The sequence below is a fragment of the Mirounga angustirostris genome, unplaced genomic scaffold, assembly GCF_029215605.1.
Source record: "Mirounga angustirostris isolate CCGP_5_RB_7025 unplaced genomic scaffold, mMirAng1.0.hap1 SCAF_11, whole genome shotgun sequence".
Lineage (NCBI taxonomy): Eukaryota > Metazoa > Chordata > Mammalia > Carnivora > Phocidae > Mirounga > Mirounga angustirostris.
The window spans coordinates 93976298-93992605 of NW_026991719.1; the positions used below are offsets into that span (position 1 = coordinate 93976298).

A 16308-nucleotide genomic window follows, 5' to 3' on the forward strand; every position below is an offset into this window, starting at 1 on the left:
TCATGAGACTTAGAAATAGGGCCTGGCACATAGTGGGTACTCAGCTATTATTTGTTGACTGAATAAATGAATTAAAACAGATATTCAAATGCAATCAGCTTTTGTAGAAATTTTGCTTCTAAACTGTGCGAGCCTTAAAATATCAAAAACAGTTACACAGGGGCGCCTGGGTGGTTCAGTCGTTGAGCGTCTGCCAGGGTCCTGGGATCCAGCCCCGCATCGGGCTTCCTGCTCAGCGAGGAGCCTGCTTCTCCCTCTCCCTCTGCTGCTCCCCCTGCTTGTGCTCTCTCTCTGTCAAATAAATAAATAAAATATTTTTTAAAAAATTGGACTACTCCCCTTTACTGACCATTCCCTGTGTTTTTCTGCCTTAATACATTTGCTCCTACTGCTCCCTCCCTTGTATTATAGGTTTTTTCCCATGTTATCTATCATAGTAAACTACATACAGTAAACTATAACTCCATTCATTCCCTCAAGTACAACCTCACATCAAAGAGGAAAAGAAAATAAGTAAGCGAGTCTAAAGATCTGATCAGAAATTTCATTGCTAAAACATGTAGTATACCAAAGTGTCAGTTTTACTGTATGATAACTTTAAAAATACAATAACAATGTACCATCAACTAAGTATTCAGCACTCTAAGACATACTCTATTTTTCCCACAATGACTATCTTGATGTCTTATATAAAATAATGACCAAATTCTCCCACCCCCCCAAAAAGTTGGTGCCCCAGGTTTGCAGCATGTGCTTAGACCGTCTATTGGGTAAACTAGCCCTGTCTAAGGAGATATACACACTGTCCCCTCTGGTTTTAGAATCCTAATGACCATTATTTTTTTAGCGCAATACAGGGCTGAGGAACATCCAGAAATAAGGTCACCTCGAGTAGAAGTGTGAAGGATATGGCTCTTACACTGGCTACCTGACTAGGCCTTCTGCTATCCAGAGAAGCCAGCTGCTGACACAATGTGATCTGAGGGGCACCCCGGGGCAATCTGATCCTACTGACCTGTATTTCTCACCATATATTCAATCTTCATGGCGCTTCTAAAGAAGAAATGAGCAGCTTACCTAGACTGAGGCATCCTGTTACGTCAGAAAAATAACATCTGTAGGAATTTGTTTACTTAACTAAAGTATACTCTTTGAGTATATGTCCAAAAGCCAGACATAAGGCTGGTCAACCACAATGGAGTGGGAATGGGGGGCAGGAGGAGGGGAAAGCTGAAACATGGTTCATATGAATTCTGTTTAAATGTGTTGTTAAAGTGATGCTAAGGAGTAGCTGAGTTATATAATATCAAACTATTTTTAAGGGAGAGTCTAGATCAGAAAAAAAAAAAATACTCTTGCATGTGTCAGATCACTTGCACAGGACCAAATGCATGGACAACAAATAACAGATGGAAAATTTCAGGAAAGCAAAAGCAGTGGTTGAAAGACTCCCTATTCGGGGAAGGGCTGGTCAGCAGGGAGGCAGAGGAAGGGAAGGAGCAGTTTATGCTGTGGAGATGGATTAATTTTTCTGTTGTGGAGGCTTGGGGTGGTGAGACAGATTTGTCCTTGGCTTGCAGATAAAAAAAGACAGTTCTGGGAAACAGAGCCAAAATACTTAAAGCAGTCACAGTCCTTTTTCTAGGGTAGCTAAGCTCATCATGTGGAAGGGAGGGAGATAGACAGGCGTTTTGCCGTTTCACTGAACTGTTAGAAGTCTAACTCAACAGCAAGAAAGGTAGAAACAGCCCAAATATTCATCAATAGATGAATGAATAAACAAAGTATGGTGTACACATGCCGTGAAATATGATTCAGCCACACAAAAGGAATAAAATACAGATAGTTACCTGCTACAACACGGATGAACTTGATAACATTGTTCAGTGAAAAAGCCAGACACAAAAGGTCACATGTTGTAGGATTCCGCTTCCATGAAATGTCTAGAATAGGCAAATCCAAACAAACAGAAACCAGATTAGTAGTTGCCAGGGGTTGGGGGATGGGAATTTGGGAGTGACTGTTTAATGGGGATGGGGTTTCCATTTGGGCTGATGAAAAAGTTTTGGAACTAGATAGTGCCAATGGGTATACAGTATTGTAAACCACTTAATTGTTCACTCTCAAATGGTTAATTTCATGTGAATTTCCTCTCCGTGGGAAAAATATTTAAGTTTTGCTCAAATTACAGGGGGCTCTAACTCTAACATTCAATACTGAAGGTTAGTTAGTTCTTTTTAAGTTGGACTTACATCAAAATCAGAAAATAATATTGAAGGGTTAATGAGAACCATAGCTAATTGTTTTTATTTATTTTATTATTTAAAAAAACCTTTAAATCCAGTATAGTTGACATACAGTGTTATATTAGTTTCAGGTATACAATATAGTGATTCAACAATTCTATACATGTCCTGGTGCTCATTATGGTAGGTGTACTCTTAATCCCCTTCACCTGTTTCACCCATCCCCCCACCCACCTCCCCTCTGGTAACCACCAGTTTGTTCTCTGTACTTAAGAGTCTGTTTTTGGTTTGTCTCTTTTTTCTCCCTCTGTTCATTCATTGTTTCGTAAATTCCACCTACAAGGGAAATCATATGGTATTTGTCTTTCTCTGACTATTTCACTTACAATTATACTCTCTAAATCCATCCATGTTGTTGCAAATGGTAGATTTCATTCTTTCTTATGGCTGAGTCCATTGCATATATATACCTCGTTGTCTTTATCTATTCACCTATCAGTGGAAACTTGGGCTGCTTCCATATCTTGACTATTGTAAATAATGCTGCTATAAACTTAGGGTATATATATATATGTGTATTTGTGAATTAGTGTTTTCATATTTGTTGGGTAAATATCCAGTAGTGGAATTACTGGATCACATGGTAATTCTATTCTTAATTTTTTTGAGGAACCTGCATACTGTTTCCCACAGTGGCTGCAATGGTTTGCATTCCCACCACCAGTGCACAAGGGTTCTTTTTTCTCCACATCCTCACCAACACTTGTTGTTTCTTGTGTTTTTTATTTTAGCCATTATGACAACTGGGAGGTGATATCTCATTGTGTTGTTGTTATTTTTTGGCTGGACTGAGTGGCTTTATTAGGGAAAGCCAGGATTACAGTGGATTTCAGAGTTGGCACTGAGGCCCTTCTTCTTGCCAAAGGTGGGCACAACATTGACAAAGTGCTGGTTGTACTCATCCACCGCTTGGCTCAGCCTATCTTCTTCTGTTTCTCCTGTTTGGCCACCTTGGGAGTCTGCCCTCTTACTTTCCCAGCGTGGGCCAGGGAACCATGGACTTCACCTCCAAGCGTGGGGCCAGCTACTTCCAGGGCAATCAGAGCCTACACTCTACACTGACCCAGGATAGCCTCATCCTCTAGGGGTGTGCCTGCCAAGAGCACAACTTGATCTTCTGGAGTGATGACCTCCAGTGAAGCTACATGAGCCTTTATCTGGGCGACCATCTCCTGGCTGGTCACCTTGAGGGTGTGTAGCTCCTGGGCGTGGACAAGGAGCTGCATGTCAGCTACTGACCCGTGGCCACCACAGCCGCTACCACCTCATTGTGGCTTTGATCTGCATTTCCCTGGTGGGGAGGGATTTTGAGCATCGTTTCATGTGTCTGTTGTCCATCTGGATGTCTTCATTGCAGAAATGTCTGTTCACGTTTTCTGTGCATTTGTAAATGGGTTATTTGCGGGTTTGATGTTGAGTTGTATAAGTTCTTTATACATTTTGGATACCAACCCTTTATCGGATGTGTCATTTGCAAATATCTTCTCCCATTCAGTAGGTCGTCTTTAGGTTTTGTTGTTTCCTTTGCAGTGCAGGAGCTTTTTATTTTGATATAGTCCTAATGTTTATTTTTGCTTCTGTTTCCCTTGCCTCAGGAGATATATCTAGAAAAATGTTGCTATGGCCGAAATCTGAGAAATTACTGCCTGTGCTCTCTTTTAAGATTTTTATGGTTTCAGGTCTCACATTTAAGTCTTTAATCCATTTCGATTTCATTTTTGTGTATGGTGTATGAAAGTGGTCCAGTTTCATTCTTCGGCATGTAGCTGTCCAATTTTCCCAACACCATTTGTTGAAGAGACTGTCTTTTTCCCATTGCATATTCTTGCCTCCTTTGTGGAAGATTAATTGACCATATAATAGGGGGTTTATTTCTGGGCTCTCTATTCTGTTCTATTGATCTATGTGTCTATTTTTACGCTGGTAGCATACCTGTTTTGATTACTACAGCTTTGTAGTATATCTTGAAATCTGGGATTATGATACCTCCCATTTTGTTCTTTTTCAAGATTGCTTTGGCTGTTTGAGGTCTTTTGTGGTTTCACGCAAAGTTTAGGATAATTTGTTCTAGTTCTGTGAAAAATGCTATTGGTATTTTGATAGGGATTGCATTAAATCTTTAGATTGATTTGAGTAGTATGGACACTTAAACAATATTTCTTCCTCCAATCCACGAGCATGGAATATCTTTCCATTTGTTTGTGTCATCTTCAATTTCTTTCCTCAGGATTTTATAGTTTTCAGAGTACAGGTCTTCCACCTGCTTGGTTAAATTTATTCCTAGGTATTTCATTGATTTTGATACAATTGTAAACGGGATTATTTTCTTAATTTTTCTCTCTGCTGCTTCATTATTAGTGTATAGAAATGCAATGAATTTCTGTATATTGATTTTATATCCTGTAACCTTACTGAATTCATTTATCAGTTCTAGTTAATTATTTTTAAACCTTTCTACTTCTATAAACTTTGATTTACTTTTCTGCTTTAGTGAAAAGACCATTTTATTTAATATAGAATATGTATAATCAGTAGTGATACTCAAAATATTTAACAACTTGTACAGCATGGACCCTGACCAATCAGATACAATGCCAGTTATCAACCACCAGTGGACAAATGTCTTACTTGCTGTATCTCTAATAACCAAATGTGATGGTTAATTTTATATGTCAACCCGATGGGGTCATGCGGTGCCCATCTATCTGGTTCAACATTGTTTCTGAGTGTGTCTGTGAGAGTATTTCCAGATGAGATTAGCATTTGAATTGGTAGACTGAGTAAAGTAGATTGCTCTCCCCAATCATTCAATCTGTTGAAGGTCTGGATAGAGCAAAAGGCATAGGAAAGGAGTTTGCCCGTTCTCTGCCTGACTGCATGAGCTGAGATATGGGTCTTCTATCCTCAGACTAGGAATTAAACCATTAGCTCTGCTGGTTCTCAAGCCTTCAGTCTTGGACTGACCTATGCCAATGGCTTTCCTGGGTGTCCAGTGTGCAGATGGCAGATCATGGGACATCTCAGCCTCCATAATCATGTGAGCCAATCTCTCTCGATAGATAGATAGATAGATAGATAGATAGATAGATAGATAGATAGATAGATAGATAGATATCTCTTACTGGTTCTGTTTCTCTGGAGAATTCTAACTACTACACTAAACTAATAGGAAGCTTAGCTGAGCAAACAATGAAGACATAACTAAGGCTCTGCCCACCCTTATGACACTCCATCTGATTTACACACCTAGTACCCACGGGAAAATAAATAGCTTCACCAGCACTGGTTTTAGAAGCCAGTTATGACTGCATAACAATATGGATGCACTTAATACTATTAGCTGTCCACTTAAAATGATTAGATAATAAATTTCAGGTTATGTGTTTTTTCCACAATTAAAAATGTTTTATTAAAAACTGCAAATGAGGGGCACCTGGGTGGCTCAGTCGTTAAGCATCTGCCTTCGGCTCAGGTCATGATCCCAGGGTCCTGGGATCGAGCCCCACATTGGGCTCCCTGCTCAGCGGGAAGCCTGCTTCTCCCTCTCCCACTGCCCCTGCTTGTGTTCCTGCTCTCGCTGTTTCTCTCTCTGTCAAATAAATAAATAAAATCTTAAAAAAAAAAACTGCAAATGATGGGGCACCTGGCTAGCTCATTTGGTGGAGCATGTGACTTTGATCTCGAGGTTGTGAGTTTGAGCACCACGTTGGGTGTAGAGATTACTTAAAAATAAAATCTTTTTAAAAAATAAATAAATAAATAAATAAATACAAACTACAAATGTTTTTAAAAGCCAGTCATATATGTTTGTAAAGTGTTACGGACCGAATGTTTGTGTCCCCTCAAAATTTATATATACTGAAGCCCTAACCTCCACTGTAATGGTATTTGGAGATGGGGCCTTTGGGGGGTAATTAGGGTTCAGTGAAGTCATAAGGGTAGGGGCCTGGCCTGAGGGGATTAGTGCCTTATTAGAGGAGACACCAAAGAGCTTGCTCTCCCTTCCCCCACCCCACTGTAACACAAAGAAGTCCTGTGAATGCAGGGCGAGAAGGTGACCATCTGCAGACCCAGAGAAATGGCCTCAGAGCAAAACCTATCTTGTCAGTACCTTGATGTTGGACTTCCAGAACTGTGAGAAATAAATTCCTGTTGTTTAAACCAAGTCTATGGCATTTTGTTATGGAAGCCCAAACTAAGACATAAAGATTCCAGTTTTTAGGGAGGCCTAGGTGGCTCAGTCAGTTAAGCTTCCAACTCCTGATTTCGGTTCAGGTCATGATCTCAGGATCGTGAGATCGAGCCCCGCCCAGCGTGGAGCCTGCTTGAGATTCTCTCTCTCCCTCTGTCTCTTTCCCTCTCCCCCTTTCTCTCTCTCTCTCAAAAAAAAAAAAAATTCCAGTTTTCAAACTTTTCTCATTCATATGAGGCCTTTATATTTCTTATGTTTAAGGAAGTCAGAGAAGGATTTATACCCCCATCCTGACGGCATTCTGTGTATGGGCCCTTTTTCTACAGTACTTTCTTGGTTATTTTGAATATTGAGTACTCTAGTGTGCTAAAAAGACAACAGACCCTTTAGTGTTTATCCAAAGAATGATAAAGTGATCTTCTCTTTCCATGTTTTTGGAACTCTAAGTGAACATGTTAATATTTATTTCTGATAAGTTGTAGCTAACATAGGGGTTTGTTTTGTCATTCCTGAAGTTAGTTAGGAACATTGAGGTCTTTATTTTTCTAGTACATTGCTTTGAAGAAGTTGCTTTGACCTTTCTAACATATTAGTGAGTAGTTTATGGCTTGGCTTAAATGCTCTAGTGCTTTCCTTTGCATCGTCTGTAACAGACACAGTCATGAGGCTGTACATCATGCCCCACTTTCTATCGTGAAATTCAGTCAACAAATGCCAGACAAGGACCTCCGCAGACCCTTGTCTGAGGTCAAACCATGTAGACACGCCACACAGGGCTGAAGTGATAAATTTGGAAGCCCTTCTTCTTTTTTTTTTTTAATCATCTTTTCTTCTGTTATTGTACTTGTCTCAGACAAAATACATATTTGCTCTGATTCCTATGGTTGAGACTTGGATCAAGATGACCTGATTTGCAGCAATCTGACCAGGGACATCCAAATTCCATTTAATCTGTAGAGCTTAGAATGATTTGCCCTACAAAAGTAAAAGAATGGAAGTCTTTATACTTCATTTGTCTCCTACATCTTCAAGATCCAATTTCCCTTCTGTATGGAGGAAAGCAAAATTTTGGCCAAAAATCCGTAGAAGGTAGACTTGCTACACGTAGAACAATGTTACTTTGGTATAGATTTCTGAAATTAGCTTTCATCTAAAGTGCTTCCGGGGCGCCTGGGTGGCTCAGTCACTTAAGCATCTGCCTTCTGCTCAGATCATGATCCCGGGGTCCTCGGATTGAGCCCCGCGTTGGGCTCCCTGCTCAGTGGGGAGTCTGCTGTTCTCTCTCTCTGCCATTCCCCCCACTCATGCTCTCTCTTTTAAATAAATAAATAAAATCTTTAAAAAGTAAAGTGCTTTAAACCAGCAATGAACTTTTCTAATCATATTTTCGATATCATTCATTTTTTTATTTTAAAAGATCATTCACATGGCATGATGGAGTAGTCAATGTAATCCAATGGCTGACTCTCTGACCATTCTGGTAAACCTTGACAGTTAGGACAAACAGGCTGGGAGCGGTGTGGTGATCTGGGAGAAGAGAGCATGAGGTTCTCGGTGCCGGGTACTAGATACCCAACCCCAGAGCAGCAGACAATGCTATGTTACTATCTGAGGAAAAGGCCACATAGAAAATGAAATGAGACGATCCATGCAGATGAAATGAATGTGGGAAAAGAATAATGTACACAAATAGAAGTAAAGTATTGGTGGGTTTTGATGCTCAATGAAATGCATTAATTCAGATGAACATTTTCACTCCTATTTGGATTTCCCATTCATCTTTCAAATTGTTGCATGGCTTTTAGCCAGCATACTTACCTTTCTGGACACAACTGCAAGCATACTGTTCTATTTTGTAATTTTAAATTATAATTTAAAAGTGTTTTAATTAATATGGATTCAAATAATAAATTTTTTAAAAGGATACTTTTATATAAAGTCTCTCAGTCAGCTGGGAGGTGGTTTGATAAGGTGCAAGGGGAACTGGCTTTGAAATCAAGGAGACATGGGGCACCTGGCTGGCTCCGTCAGTAGATCGTGTGACTCTTGATCTCAGGGTTGTGAGTTTGAGCCCCACGTTAGAGATGGCTTTAAAAAAATAAAATCTTAAAAAAAAAAAGAGATCAGGGAGACAAGTTGTGGGGCTCAGGTAAGTGATTTAACTTCTCCATTCCTCTGTTTCTTCATCTGTAGAATGGAGATAATAATGGTATCTACCTTTTAGACCCAAGACTGTAATATAGGGGCGCCTGGGTGGCTCAGTCGTTAAGCGTCTGCCTTCGGCTCGGGTCATGATCCCAGCGTCCTGGGATCGACCCCGCATCCGGCTCCCTGCTCAGCGGGAAGCCTGCTTCTCCCTCTCCCACTCCCCCTGCTTGTGTTCCCTCTCTCGCTGTGTCTCTCTGTCAAATAAATAAATAAAATCTTTAAAAAAAAAAAAAAGACTGTAATATAAATGAATGCAGATAAAATGCTTGGCATGTTCCAAGCACTGAATAAATATTAATTCTTTACAAATTCTTTAGAATAAAAGTATTCTATCAGAAGTACCACTGGAGAATCTCAGTAATATTGCCGCATTTTTTTTTTTACAGTATTTGCCGTATCTGTTGTGCTTCTCTCTCCATCGCCCCCTTAATTTTTCTTGTTTATCCTCTTAGTTCTTTTTTTTTAAGATTTATTTATTTTAGAAAGAGAGAGAGAGAGAACGTGAGTGGGGGAGGGGCAGAGGGAGAGTAACTCAAGCAGACTCCCCATTTAGCATGGAGCCTGATGCAGGGCTCCATCCCAGGACTCTGAGATCATGACCTGAGCTGAAACCAAGAGTCAGATGCTTACCTGACAGAGCCACCCAGGCGCCCCAATCCTCTTAGTTCTTTTTAATGTATTATTTATTTACTAGTTTGATTTACCAATGTCGTGTTTATCCTCGAGGGGTACTGCTTCTTTTCTCCTTCTATCTCTGGCCTTTCATCTGCTTTTACTCAAACCTTGATTCTTCTAGGAGCTATAGGCTCTGAGGTATGTTTAGTGTTTGACAGATTCTTGTTCAGCAGTTAAAGCCCTTCAGAGGAAAGGTAATATATAAATGAAGTGAGACTAGTATATTACTTTAGTGATGTGACTGGATTTTTTTTTAAACACACTTGCCAAAACTTATTTTTCAAGTAAGTGCTGTTATAGTCAAAGTAGTCACTGTGGGATTTCATCCATTTGTCTGAAATGGCGTAACTTTTATTAATAACATGAGGCTCAGGCAGTAAATATATTGTGCTCCAGCAAGTATGTTTTGTACCCCAATTCAGGGGCATCTTTTCAACCTTCACACTCCATCGACCAACTGCCTTGTGGTCCCACTTCCCAGATACCCCATTACAGGGACCAGTCATTATAATCACTTCCTCACATTCAAGCTCAACTAGCTTACCCCTTGCCTTGTCTTACACACTTGGAAAAGCCCCCACTTCAGTTAAATCTAACTTTCTGCCTATCCTCCCCTTGCACCCCTGCTACTGAATGTAGATGTGGAAAGAAACCACAACCACCCACTTCAAATAGATCCTCAAGGCTGTTCCAGAATCAGACTACATTTCCTAGTGCATTCATTCTCCGTCTCTCATAAATATTTCCCGTTTCTACTCTCCTCAGACTGTCAACATTTCTTCTGCGGCCATTATTCTCACCTGAGAGAAAATGGAAACTAGAAAAAAACCCCCACAACCACCACCACCGTGTGGACGCAGCTACCTGCTGTGGAACTGTGTGTGTGCGCCCATGTTCCTATCTAATGCCAACCCTTCCAGGACACCCCACCCCCACTCACCTACCCCAGCCATTCGGCCTTCTCTCTCCTGTACCTTCCATTTTCTACTTTCTACTGAATCACTGCCATCAGTATTTTAAACATCTGTTCTTTCTCCCATCTGAAAAAAACTCTTTATTCCACATCTCCCTCTAGCAACCCCTCCCCTCATTTTGATTCTCTACCCCATAGCAAAATTCCTCAAAAATAAAAATTGCCCATAGTCCTATTCTCTTTTTAGAAGCCACCACAGTCAAGCTTCTGCCACCATCATTCCACAAAAACTATTCTTTTCAAGATCACCAATGGCCTTCATGTTGACAAATCTGATGTTCGATTCTCAGTTTCAACCTTACTTGCTTTATGAGTAATAATTGTTATAGTTGATCACTCTTTCTTGATTGGCTTCCAGGACCCCACGGTCTTCTGTTTCATTGGCTTCTCATTTTCTTCTTTGCTGGGTCCTCTTATTAACTTCTAGAACCTAGAGCTCAACCCTTGGTCTTAGTCTCTTCTTTATCTATTGAACCTTGGGGCACTCTTTAGTAATCTCACCCATTCTTTAAATACTATCCATATGCTGATGACTTCCAAATATATAAATCAGAAGTCTCTCCTGAGCTCCAGACTCACATACCCAACTGTTTACCTACCCTCCCTATTTGGATGTCTAATGGGCTTCATACCCTTCACAGACACAAAATCAAATTCCTGATATTTCCCCTCAAACCTGTTCTTCCCACATTTTTTCCTTATCTTAGTAAAGAGCAACTCCATTTTTCCAGTTGTCCAGGCTAAAAAGAAAATCTGCTACCCTTGTTCCTCCCTTTTTTCCACTACCCACACCTTATCCATCTATGAGTCTTGCCAACAATACTTCCAAAACATATCTAGAATGCGGCCACTTCTCACCACCTCCACTGCCGTGGTCTTAGTGCAAACTATTATTTTATTTTTAGTCTGGATTACTACAATAACCTCCTGACTGGTCTCCATGCCTCCACTTTTGCTCATCATCCCACAGAGCCTACTCTCAACACAGTAGCCAGAGGGATTCTGCAGATCTCATAACTCGTCTTCTCAAAAACCAAATTTCTCACAGTAAAATCCAAAGTTGTTATGATGACCCACAGGGCCCTACCAGATCTGATTCTCTGTTTCCCCTCGGAATTCATCTCCAGCCACTCACCCCCTTGCTCACTTCAGCTCATCCACACTGACCTCTTATTTCTAAAACCCCCCAGTCATTTTCTTACCCCAGATCCTCTCCCCTTGTTTTCTGAACTTGTAATATTCTTCCCACAGGCATCCACATGACTCACTCCCTCACTTCTTTCAAGTTGTTCAGTGTGACTTTCTCTGACTATCATCTGACTACCCTATCTAAATAGGGTAGTCACCCTTTCAACCACACTTTTGCTGAATTATTTTTTTCTTCATCACCAACTAACACATATTCTACTTATTTGTGTTGTTTAATGTCTACCCACCAACTATACTGTAAGTTGATGAGGCAGAAATTTTGCCTGATTTGTTCATTGTATCTGCAGGATGTAGAACAGAGCCCAGCACATAGTAGGTGTTCAATACATTTTGTTGGATAAGTGATTTCTTCCTTGAAGACCCCCAGTAGACAACCCCTCATGTTCTGAAATGTGGCATACTGATCTGAGATTCTAGGAAGGGCAGTGCTAATTTTAAAACAACAAACACAAAAACTTAGAAGTAAGATAAAGGAAATAACAGAATGGGATTCCAAGGAGAACAAGATTGCAGGGATGAGAAGCTGAGGAACAAGGGAAGACTAGGCAGTGAGGGGTGAACAGCATGAACCCTTTGATAGGGATGCAATCAGTCATCAGACCCCTAAGTCCATGGTGTGTTTTGTTAATGTCCACTTGTACTGGAGTGAGCATGGTCCAGTGTGACAGCTGGGTGGGACCAGGAATACACTGATTAAGTTAGAAATGTCTGGGAACATATCCCAGGAACCATTTGGATATGAGGATTTCCTACTCTTAATTGTGAGTTCTTGGTTGGTGGAGCCATTGAAAGAGTTACAGAGGATAGAGAGGGTCTCTCATGATTGCATTGTACAGTGAGTGGAGAAACCACACCATCTTGGATTTTTCTTTGAATTCAGAGCTTTAGAAGCCAAATAAAGCTCCATTTTCATGAAAATTAATAATTAGGTAGGAACCGATAAGAATGTCTCCAAGTGCAGGTTTGATGGTAGAAGAGGTGGTATTTGGTAGATGTATGAATAATAAGCAATAATCTTGGGGCCCGTGGGTAGCTCAGTCAGTTAAGCATCTGCCTTCAGCTCAGATCATGATCTTGGGGTCCTGGGATTGAGCCCTCCATCAGGCTCTCTGCTCAGTAGGGAGTCTGCTTCTCCCTGTCCCTCTCCCTCTCCCTCTGTTCTCTTTCGCTTGCTCGCTCTCTCTCAAATAAATAAATAATTTTTTTAAAGATTTTATTTATTTATTTGACAGAGGGAGACACAGTGAGAGAGGGAACACAAGCAGGGCGAGTGGGAGAGGGAGAAGCAGGCTTCCTGCAGAGCAGGGAGCTTGATGCGGGGCTTGATCCAAGGACCCTGGGATCATGACCTGAGCCGAAGGCAGACGCTTAACTGACTGAGCCACCCAGGTGCCCCTATTTATTTAATTTTTTAAAGAGATTATTTATTTATTTTTGAGCAAGAAAGTGGGGAGGGAGGGGCAGAAGGAGAAGCAGCCCCCCCCCCCCCCCCCCACTGAGGAGGGAGCCCGACCTGGGACTCAATCCCAGGACTCTGGGAGTCAAAGGCAGACACTTAACTGACTGAGCCACCCAGGCACCCCTAAATAAATAATTTTTTTAAAAAAGATGAGTGGTTTCCACGTGTTCAGGGGGAGGGAGAGATGAATAGGTAAAGCACAGGTGAGTTTTAGGGTAGGGAAACTATTCTGTATGATACTGTAGTGGTAGATACATGATATTATGCATTTGTCAAAACCCATAGAACTGAACACAATGGTGAATCTTCATGTAAACTATGGACTCTAATAGTGATGTATCAATATCAACTCATTAATTGTAATGAATGTACCTCACTAATGCAAGATTTTAATAATAGGAATTGTGTATGTGTGTGAAGGTGTACATGGGAATTTCCTGTATTCTCGGCTCAACATTTCTGTTTCACACACACTAGGATGGCTATAATTAAAAAGATAGAATAACAGGTGATGGTGAGGATGTGAAAAAACTGGATTCCTCATAGCTTTATGGTGAGAAGTTAAAATGGTGCAGCCTCATTGGAAAAGCTTGACATTTCTTCATAATGTTAAACAGAGATACAATATAACCCAGCAATCCCTCTCCGACAGATATATTCAAGAGGACTAGAAAAACATCCACTAAACACCTTGGCCACAAATGCTCCCAGCAGCGTTATGCACAACAGCTAAAAGTAAAAACAATCCAGGGGCGCCTGGGTGGCTCAGTTGGTTAAGCGACTGCCTTCAGCTCAGGTCATGATCCTGGAGTCCCGGGATCGAGTCCCACATCAGGCTCCCTGGTCAGCGGGGAGTCTGCTTCTCCCTCTGACCCTCCTCCCTCTCCTGCTCTCTGTCTCTCATTCTCTCTCTCTCAAATAAATAAATAAAATCTTTAAAAGTAAAAACAATCCAAATATCCATCACCTACTGATGGACTGACCATAGAAATATGCTAAATGAAAGAAGCCACTCACAAAGACTCTATTGTATGAGTCCATGTATTTGATCAAAAGCACGATCAAATGGGACTCTTAAATGGAACAATTCTGCCTTGAAACACCTCCTCCCTTTCCCCACTGCTCCTCTTTCCCCTCTTTGGTGGCTTCTCTTTCTCCTCCCACTCCTGACTATAGACTTCCCCCGGAGGGTTCAGTCCTTACACTCTGTAATGGATGTGAATTTGGGGGGGGGGTTGCAAAGGGAAGACTGTAGGGTACTGAATAATGATCTCCCCAAAAGATACATCCTCATCCTAATCCCCAGAAACTATGAATATTACCTTGTATGGCAAATAAGTGGATAGTAATATTATAGGACAAAAGATTCCATTAAACGAAGGATCTTGAGAGGAGGAGTTTATCCTGTATTATTTGGCTGGTCCCTAAAAGCAATCATACTTATCTTGATAAGTTGGAGGCAGACAGAGTTTGGGGACAGAAGAAGAGGTAATGTAAACACAGAGAGGCAGAGGAGGAAGAGACTGGAGTGATGTGGTCATAAACCAATGAGCTTCTAGAGCCACCAGAAGCTGGAAGAGGCAAGGACTGAAACTCCCTTGGAAATTTTAGAGAGAGCAACCCTATGAACTCCTTGATTTTGGACTTCCGCCATCCAGAACTGTGAGATAATAAATTCTTGTTGCTTCAAGCTACCCAGTTTGTGGTAATTCGTCACAACAGCCACCGAAAACTAATACACTGCCTTTTTGATTTCTGTGGACTCATTTTCTTGCTCAATAAGTCATAGCCTGTGGGCTCTAAATCTCCAGGAGCCAGCAGAATTGCAAGGAGTCCTCAGATCCTTGTATGAAACAAGCCTGGTATTAGGTCATATACATTTATCTTGCATACACATCTAATATTTTTTTCAAACATGTCCATATATGGTGCTTAATAGAATGTTAACTCATAATGTATTACTAAAGTCATAGTAGCTTTCTGTCATTATAGAATGTCTCAAATAATGAATATTGAAAGTAATACTATTATGTAAGCTTATAAATATATTTTTATTTAAGTTTTATTATAAAATAAACATAACATAGGGGCGCCTGGGTGGCTCAGGTGGTTAAGAGTCTGCCTTTGGCTCAGGTCACAGTCCCAAGGTCCTGGGATTGAGCCCCGTGTCTGGCTCCCTGCTCAGCAGGGAGCCTGTTTCTCCTTCTCTTTCTACCATTCCCTCCCGATCGTGCACTCTCTCTCAAGTAAGTTTTTTAAAAATCTTTAAAAAAAATAAAACAAACATAACATTAAATTTACCTTTTAAACCATTTAAAAATGTACACTTCAGTGGCATTAAGTACATTCACAATGTAGTACAATCATCCACCATCTAGTTCCAGAACTTTTTCATCACCCCAAAAGGAAACTGCTCACCCGTTATGCAGTCTTTCCACAATACCTCCTCCCTGCTGCACCTAGCAACCACCGATCTATTCTATCCCTATGGATTTGCTTATTCTAGATATTTCATTTCATTTCAATGGAATTATACTTCTATGTCCTTTTTTTGTCTGGCTTCATTCACTTAGCATGTTTTCTTTTTTTTTTTTAAAGATTTTTTTTTTTTTTATTTGAGAGAGAGAGAATGAGAGAGAGAGCATGAGAGGGAGGAGGGTCAGAGCGAGAAGCAGGCTCCCCGCAGAGCAGGGAGCCCGATGCGGGACTCGATCCCGGGACTCCAGGATCATGACCTGAGCCGAAGGCAGTCGCTTAACCAACTGAGCCACCCAGGCGCCCACTTAGCATGTTTTCAAGATTCATCCCTGTTGCAGCACACATCAGTACTTATTCCTTTCCATGGCTGAGTAATAGTCCATTGTATGGTGAAGGGAGGAAGGAATTTTCCTCTGTCCAAGGTTCCTCTAGGTGGACTAAGAATTAAATTTACATGAGACGGATTAACAGGAGAAATAATCCAACTTCATGACTTGCGCGTGAAGGCCCGATAATGAAATTAAGACCTAAAGAAATGACTAAGGCAGGCAGTTTTTATACTTTTTCAAGTAAGGAATTCTAAACAGAATTTGATCTGGACTAGTAAATTAGTAAAAAAGTAACAGGATTTGTTTATACAGCCTTCTTGGCTCTAAATTCCTTATCTCTGGTAGTAATAAGGATGCCTCTTTACCTCCAGGTACAGGGAGGGCGCCTCTCGCACAGATTTATTTCCTTTTTTCAGGGGGACAAGAGGAGGTTCTGAGTGTCCCTGCACAGGCTGTTTTTTAAGTAGCTTTAATTTATA

General features: G+C 40.9%; 1 long non-coding RNA gene and 1 pseudogene across 1 annotated transcript in view; both read right to left on the reverse strand.

Annotated features, from left to right (window-relative positions):
• The window catches only part of LOC129046005 (uncharacterized), an 86785-nt gene that overhangs the window by 6154 nt on the left and 64323 nt on the right, over nt 1-16308 (reverse strand). The window contains exon 3 of the long non-coding RNA XR_010406227.1: nt 1851-1943. This is a non-coding gene — a long non-coding RNA (uncharacterized LOC129046005). The remainder of the gene's footprint in view (nt 1-1850; nt 1944-16308) is intronic.
• On the reverse strand, nt 3108-4075 carry LOC129045835 (ubiquitin-like FUBI-ribosomal protein eS30 fusion protein; annotated as a pseudogene).